General features: G+C 51.2%; 1 pseudogene; it reads left to right on the top strand.

The window, feature by feature from the left end:
- Positions 1–3,804: 3,804 nt before the first annotated feature.
- On the top strand, positions 3,805–6,123 carry LOC136493881 (uncharacterized; annotated as a pseudogene).
- The last annotated feature ends 2,449 nt before the right edge of the window (positions 6,124–8,572 follow it).

The following is an 8,572-nucleotide window of genomic DNA, read 5'->3' as shown; positions in this document are numbered from 1 at the left end:
TGTATCCCTACAACTTTAGGCATTCCTGGGGCTTCATCAGCAGTAGTAAGTATAGTTGGCCATTTGGCTTGGGCACTATGGGTCGGCCCAAGCACGGCCCAGGAATGGCCTGGCCCGATGGTCTTCGTGCTAGTGCCTGGCACGGCCCGGCCTTAGTGCCGTGCCTGGGCCACCATTCTGGCCCATAGTGCTGGTCCGGGCATGGCACGCTATATGGGCTGGCTCGACAGCGGCACGGCTTAGCCACAGGTGGTCGTTGGATCCTCGGACTCGCTCCCATCAGACCGTTAGATCTGGCCATTGGAATTGGAGGTATAAAACCAGCCGGCCGCGTCTCCCTCTGTTGTCCTAATTCATTTGCTCTCACTCTCTGTCTCTCTCGCCTCGCTCTCGGCTCTGCCCCGCAGCGCTGTCTCGCCCACTTCTCTCTCACCTCGCTCTCCTCTCTCGGCGAGTCGGCGACTCGCTCTCCTCTCTCGCCTCTGACTTCCTCTCTTCTTCTCGCTCTCCGGTGGCCTCTGGAGCCACCGCTGGCCGGCACTGGCACAATCCCTAACCCTAACCCTTGCTCAATCCCTAACCCTAACCCTTGATCTCGCTTCGTCCTCGCCGGATCCATCGTCGACCTCGTTGGATCCGTCGGTTTCCTCGTCGGATCCATCCCTCGTCATCTGTGCTCGCCAGATCCGTGCCTCGTCGACCTCGCTGGCGACTCTGGTGCTCCGGCTTTGAAGGTAAGTCGCCGTAGACCTAACCCTTGCTCAATCCCTAACCTTAACCCTCAATCTCTACTAACCCTTGCTCAGTTTTGTCTGATGCCGTTGACGGATCGGGGCGTCGACTAGTGGCGATGGCTGGATCCGACGACGAGACACTTGAGGTCGGTTCCAACCAAGAGAGGCGGTTGTGCGGGTTGGCCGGAGATGATGACGAGGATGACCTGTGCGAGGACGCCGCGGAGCTGTTCGACCGTAACGTTCAAGCTCCCATCGTCCTCGAGCCCTGCGATGATCAAGCAGTGGACGGGGAAGAGAATAACGGCAAGCGGTCACGTCCCTCTACCTCGACAGTGTGGCTTGATTTCAAGAAACTCTTCAAAACAGTGAATGGTAAGAAGGTCAGGTATGGAGCTAAGTGCATCCATTGCTCTAAGGAATACTCTGAGCTCTCTAGTGGTGGCACTGGTCACCTCACCCGGCATAGGGATAAATGCCCTAGGAGGCATGAAAAATCTCACATGTCTCAGTCACAGATCTCTTTTAATCCTGATGGTAGTATGCGTAATTGGGAGTATTGTCCTATTGTTGCTCGTACTCAACTGGTTCGATTGCTTGCTAGGCTTGATGTTCCTATCTTTTTGGGAGAATCATATGCATTTGAAGAATACATTAGAACTGCTCATAATCCTAAATTTGTTTCAGTTTCTAGGCAAACCACCACTAGAGACATGCTTAAATACTTCTCTGATTGGAAGGCTAAGCTTGTTGAGACTGTTATTTCTGCTAGTGTTAATTGTGTGTGTCTAACCTCTGATATTTGGTCTGGTAATGCCAAAGAGGACTACCTTAGTGTTGTTGCTCACTACATAAACTCTGATTGGACAACTAGAGAAGAGAGTGCTTAGTCTTAGGCCTTATTGATTGTTCCCATAATGGACAAAATATTGCTGATCTTGTTGCATCTGTGCTTGCTTGATTATGATTTGACTGAAAAAGTATTTGCTGTTACTTTGGACAATGCATCATCTAATGTATCAGCCATGCAAAAACTTATACATGTTCTTTCTAAATATCTTAGGTATTGAAGTTGTGGTCAATGCATCATCTAATGATAGTGATGATTTAGACAATGCAGTTAATTGTATGTTCTTGCATCAGCGTTGTGCATGTCACATTATCAATCTGATTGTTAAGGAGGCCCTAACTGCTCTTAAGCCTTTGATTGAAAAATTTAGAATTGCAATATATTTCTTAAACTCATTTAACCAGAGAATTGTTGCATATAAAAGTTACTGCATTGCCACTAGTGTTAGGCCTAGAAAGTTTCAACTAGGACATAGGAAGTTAGGTAGAATTCTACATACCTAATGCTTAAGTATTTGTTTCCACATAAGGTCTCATTCACTACTTTCATCCATGCTCAATATCCTAGGGGCTGAAGGTGGTCAGTTGCTTTTAACTGATGACCATTGGGCTATGACAGAAAAAGTGCTTAAATTTCTTGAACTATTTTATGATGCTACAGTTGCATTGTCTAGTGTGTACTATCCTACATCTCTACTCATGATTCATTATCTTATTAAGATTGCTATGCACCTAAAGAATTATGCTAATGATAATCATATCAGACCTGTGGTTCAACCTATGATAGACAAATATAATAAATACTAGAGGGACATACCTTTACTTTATTCTTTTGTATTCATCCTGGACCCCAAAGCTAAAATGAAAGGTTTCATTAGAGTGCTTAGAAGGTTGGATACCCTTACTAGTACAGATTATAGTGCTTACCAGGTTGGCACTAGAGCTCGACTTACTGATGTCTACAATAAGTATGAGGAGAAATATGGAGGTGTTAGGTTGAGGAGGACTGCCCCTCCTAACCTATCTGGTAAAAAAATGTCTGCTTTGGATGAAATTTATGATGATGATAGTGATGTTGGTGGTTGTGATGGTATGCATACTGCAGCTGCTACTCTAATCATGGCTAGAGATATATCTGCAACTGCCCTGCCTGCAAGACTGCAAGTTCTTCAGGTTCTAATATTTCTGAACTTGTTTTTTACTTGGACTGTGACACTGTGAACCATTTAGATGATGATTTTAACATCTTAGACTGGTGGTATCAGCACAAACTCACATATCCAGTGTTGTCAATCATGGCTAAAGATATTTTAATTGTTCCAGTTTCAACCATATCTTCATAATCCACTTTTAGTATGACTGCTAGGATCATCGAGGAGCGGCGAAGGAAGCTTAAGCCTGAAATGGTGGAGATGTTGACCTGCATCAAAGATTAGGAGACTGCTAAAGCTCAGCTGGAACACATGGTGGAGGACAAGAAGCTTGAAGAAACATTTGAAGAACTTTATCTTGATTAGTTATTATTTATGTAATTGGACTGTAATATTATGGACTATGGACTGGACTTTGATGAACTTTATAATTGGAGCTGAGCTGTACTCTTTTTTCTGTGTAGGGTTTCTCACAAGGGTGAGTTTTACCTAGACAGGTTTTTAATGAAACAGCCATTGCACTAAAGCTCCCAATAAAATATTATTTTGTTCTGTGCCTGTGTTTGTGTGATTATGTGACTTTGAGTCTTTGATAAGTTTTCTGACCATGTAACTTTGAGTCTTTAATAAGTTCTCTGAACTTGTAACTTAAGATTAAGACCATGAAGTTATTGTCTCTGATATTCTGGTCAGTTTGAGGTGTTGGGCACTTATAGTGCCAGTGCCGACACGGACACTGCTGGGCCGCCGTGCCCAGTGACACGGCACGACACGGCTGAGACCTGATAGTGCCGTACCTAGACCGACACCTCGGTACGGCGGCACTAACAGACACGGTACGACTAGTCTACCATGCCGCGTAGTGCCATACCTAGCCATGCCCGTGCTACTGCCATGCCGGGTGGCCCGTTTGGCCAACTATAGTACAGTAGTAAGTACGACGGAGCATCCCTGCGAGTTGTGACGAGGTCCAGCTCGTAGCCGTCCACTACTCTGTCTGTGGCCACCACTCCTCCACAAGACAGACCACAATCCAAACCTCAGTTCCGCGCCATAAACCGCACCCACCACCACCACCACGGCAGAAACTACACGGGCCATACGCCCCTCGCCCTCGCCACCACAAGAGTCCACAGCCACGTACGCGCACCGGTACCCGTCCTCCCTACGCTAGCCACAACCCATGGACGACGCGTGGCCGTGGCTAGCCTCCCTGCGGCAGCCTCCTCTTCGTGATGAAGGCGGGCCCGACACACCGTCGCCGCCGCCATGGTCACTCCCGCTCGCCGCCTCCATCGTCCTGCAGGTCGACACAACTGCTGCTGCTTCTGTGTCTCCCGCCGGCGACGCCGATGACGATGACGGCGAGCCCGCGCTGCACGTCGCTTTCACCGTCGACATCAACTGCGCAGGCGGCGAGGCGCGCGCGCTGTGGGCGTCCGAACGCTTCGCGGCGTCCTCGCCGGTCGCGCCGAGGGTGCAGCTTCTGGTTCAGCTCCTCAACGAGGTGCTCGCGCTCTCTCCGTACGCCCCGTGCTTGGGCGCGGCCGGCGTTGACGACCTCGGCCGCGGGGACGCGTCCGAGGCCAAGGTGGACGCGGAGACCGTCTCCGCCGTCGTGGGGGCGGGTGGCGCCGATCCCTCTGCGCCCGCCGCGGCCTTCTTCTCGCTCGCTCTTCTGCTGCGGCTGTTCTGGCTGTGCGCACTCGACGCCCCGGCAGACGCCGGGTACCTCTTCTTCCGAGACCTCGGTGCGGAGATCGAGCGCGGCCTCGGCGAGTGCCGGCCGGCGCTCGCCGTGTTCCTGCGCTCCGTCGGCCCGGACGTCGAGGGCCGGTTCATGCGCTCGCTCGGGTACATGCTCGCCAAGTGGTGCCTGCTGCGGGAGATACAGGCTGCTGCTGCCGGGTCGCCGGCGGCACCGCGTCGTCGTCGCGCGCTCCCCGCCGCGGCGTGCCTGTCGTACGCCACCGAGGTGCACGGCCTCTGGGTCCTGAAAGGCTACGCGCCCGTGCTCGCCATGCCGCGCGTCGTCACGGGCCCCGCGTCCGCGTCCATCGCGGCGTCGCCGCACGAGGTGCCCGAGGAGCCGGCGCTGCGGTACGGCCTGGCGCACAGCAGCTGGAGGCCGTGGCGCAGCTGGAGTACGCGGTGCGGGTGCGCGACAGGAGGTTCGTGACCGTCTCCGTGCGCGTCGACAACGTCCGGGTACGCGTCGCGCGCCTCGCGTTCCGTAAGGACGACGGCGACGGCGGCGGCAACGACGGGGAAGAAGAAGACGACGCCGGCGTCGACAACGACGTCATGGACGGCGAGAGCCATTTCCCGTCCCGTATCCGCGTCTGGGTCGGCCCGCGGTTCGGCGCGTCCTATGCCACCGGCCCGAGCCTCGGCCGCTCCACGGGGAACCCCGAACATGACGTCGAGATGACGCGCACCGTCAAGGGCGCCTTCGCCGGCGCCACCAAACCAGCCAACGGCGGCGGCGTCGCGCCAAGAATCAAGGCGAAGATGCGCTCGTCGGCGCGGACGCGTAGCAGGAGCTGGCGTTGGGAGCAGGAGGCCGAGGGCAGCGCCGACGTGTTCGAGGGGGTTCTCTACGACCCGGTCACCGGGACGGAGGTGTCCGCGTGGCGCCCCGGCGGCACCGGGGCGAAAAAATTGCAAAAATGACACTCGAAAGATTGACTCCTTGATTACGATGACACTCGGGTAGATGACAAGTGGGTCCATCTGTGTCTATGAATGTGGGTCTAGTGTCAAATCTGCAGATGACCGATGCACCGGGGCAGCAGACCCGAGGAACGGCATCATGAGAAGGCGGTATGGCGGCCCTGGACGGGCGTTCAGCAAGATGCGAGGGCTGGTGGTGGCCGGCGACGAGCTGCCGGAGGAGATGACGTGGAGGGTGGGGAGGGAAGCGGAAGGGAGGACGCTGCGCTGGCGGTTAGGGCTCAAGGCTTGGGTGAGCTACCTGCCCAACGAAGTGAGGAGCCGCCACTTCGAGACCCGCTGCGTCGAGTGGGCGCACGAGGTGGATCTGCCGCTTGTGGCCGTCGACGGCGACGAGAGCTAATAAGGATTGATCGAATCTTCATATCCCTCCGCTTATTAGCTAGCAATGTAACATGAGACTAGAGAGGCTGCCGCCTGCCGGTGCCGTGTACATAGATAATGTAACATGACAACGTGAGATGTACTACTATAGGTTTAGTGATTAGTGATTTACAGGGGGGAAAAAATGGATCGCTTATACGGGGTTGTATCAATTACCAAAATTGGTTCGCCACCAAGCCGACAAATTTTGTCAGCAGTTTGGCCGTTCATAGTTTTGCCAAACTTTGGCTAGCAAATGAACTAACAATGTCAAGGATCACGATGTCACAATCTATGTTGCATGATATGGATTATGCTCATGTGCTTGTTCGAGATGTTGTCTTTTTGCAAACAAATAGGGTGGCTTCCGAATATAGGGAATTTTTTTTATTTTAACACTTTTTCAAAACTAATTTTTAATCTAACACTGCCTTTTTTTTAAACTAACACTTTTAGCCGCGCCTATTGTCCTGGCGCGGCCAAATGCCTGTGCCGCGCCATACATGGTGGCGCGCGCTACGGGCGGACGTGACGACGACTGGAATCGCGATCATTGACGTGGCAGGGCTCTGTCGCGCCACCGATCTTAGCGCGGCAGTGCCGCGCCATTGAGCATGGCGCGGCTGAGCCAAATAAATATCGCGAGCGAGCCCGCCCGCCCCCACCCCTGCCCGCCCGCTCGCCACCAGCCGCACGCGCCCCGCCCACGCCGTGCCCCACCACTCCCGCCGTGCAGCGCCCGCGCCGGCCGTGCCACGAACGCCGGTGCGTCAAGGCTGCCCACTCCTAAGGTACCTCCATCTCGATTTCATGTTATTTTGATTATTATTGTTTTAGGATAATTAGTGATTTAGGATAATTAGTGATTTAGGATAGTTAGGGTTTTATGGTTATTATTGATTTATGATAGTTTGTCAAATTTAGGATAGTTAGTGATTTAGGATAGTTAGGTTAGTGAATTTGTTTGTGATTACGTAGGTAGTTTTTAGGTTTGAGGTTGTGTGTTGTAGTATAGTTAGGATTTTGGGTTTAGGGATTGATTAGATATTTATTATTTAGTTTATAGTTAGTTATTTAGTTAGGGATTTCGGGTATAGATACTAGTTTACAAATGTCAGTACTTACTAGTGCGTGATACGTCGATTTTGATGACTTCATGAAGTTTCATCAAATGCTTATATTCCTAGTGAAGTTGTTTATGTTACTAGTGCGTGATATATCTGTTAATGTTACTTTGAATATATACATGTGCTTTCATATTGTGTTCATATTGCATAACAAGTAGTTTAAATTTTACAATGCTCCATAATATTAATTTGAATTTTGTTAATTTGAATACTCTAACACTTAGTTTATCAATTTGTAACAGGATGGCCCCTCCCACACAGCACTTGATGTATCCCATTCTTGAGGTGGAGTACGACGATCAGCACCGAGCACATATCTTGAGTGACAACGGCGCAGAGGTGGCCTTGCCTACTTTGAGGCCCCGCACGCACACCAGGGCGCACCAGTGGGACAAGCGTTATGCGCCGTACATACGGCGTGTCGGCTTCCTCGAGCTTGTCCGTGTTGTCAACCACGGTCTTTCGCCCCTTGACCCAGCACTACTTACTGCAGCTGTAGACAGGTGCGAGTGCATTCTTTGTACGTAAACTTTCTTGTAACAAATTTGAGGCAACTAACAGTCGTTCTATTCTTATAACAGGTGAAGGCCTGAGACCCACACGTTCCACCTACCTTGTGGCGAGATGACCTTGACCATACAGGATGTGAAGGCTATTTTTGGTCTTCAGTTGGGGGGACTTCCAGTGACAGGGATAGTTGACAACGATCACTAGAGGCAGCTGGTGGGTCAGTTTACTGGCTTTCTTCCACCGGACGACGAGGATTCGAAGAAAAATAAGTGAGAAATTGAAGCCTATTTAATACTTGCATTGCTTTTCAGCAGCCATCGGGTCTCATTTTCTTTGGTAAATTTTAAGAAAACTTCTGGTGTTTCGTCGCCCTGGATCACGGAGCGCTTTGATTACTTGGACCCACAGGCTGAGGAGGCTCAGATCGACAGGTTCGCTCGACTGTGGCTCCGGCACTTTATTGGTGCTTTCCTCTTTCCAGATGCCTCGGGCAACACCATTAGCTGGATCTTCCTTGACATACTACGCCAGCCGTGGGAGAACATAACGGCGTACAGCTGGGGACAGCGCAGTCCTAGCATGGACATATCGACAGCTATGCGTTGCCTGCCGTCGCACCTCAGGGTATGCGAACCTTGGAGGTTGCTCATACCTACTCCTGGTTTGGTGTTGGGAACGATGGCCCGTTGGGAGGCCCTTAGTACTGGTTTACCGGTAAGTACTTCGGTTCATTATATTCTTCGATATGTTTACATATGATGAGTTTATTAATGGCTAATTCATTATCGTGTTCAATGCAGCAATGGAACGGACAGGATACACTCTCTATAGCTTTGTTTATCTGGACGGAATCAGAGTTAGTTAGAGGGAATGCGAGGCGTAAGTATAGGGAGTACATGGACAGTCTTGACGTCCTGACACAGCACCAGGTTACGCTCTCTTTACTATCATATCTATGTCTTGTTCGATCTACACTATATCACAGCCTAACTCAATTACGAAATGTTCAGGTGCATTGGTGTCCTTGGGATGCTTCGGAGCTCCAGTACTATCTCAGTCCTGTCACTAGGGACGAGTCAGAGGAGTATCGCTGCAACGTCCCTCT

This window comes from Miscanthus floridulus, chromosome 1 (assembly GCF_019320115.1).
Source record: "Miscanthus floridulus cultivar M001 chromosome 1, ASM1932011v1, whole genome shotgun sequence".
NCBI lineage: Eukaryota > Viridiplantae > Streptophyta > Magnoliopsida > Poales > Poaceae > Miscanthus > Miscanthus floridulus.
This window is presented reverse-complemented; position numbering and strand designations above follow the sequence as displayed.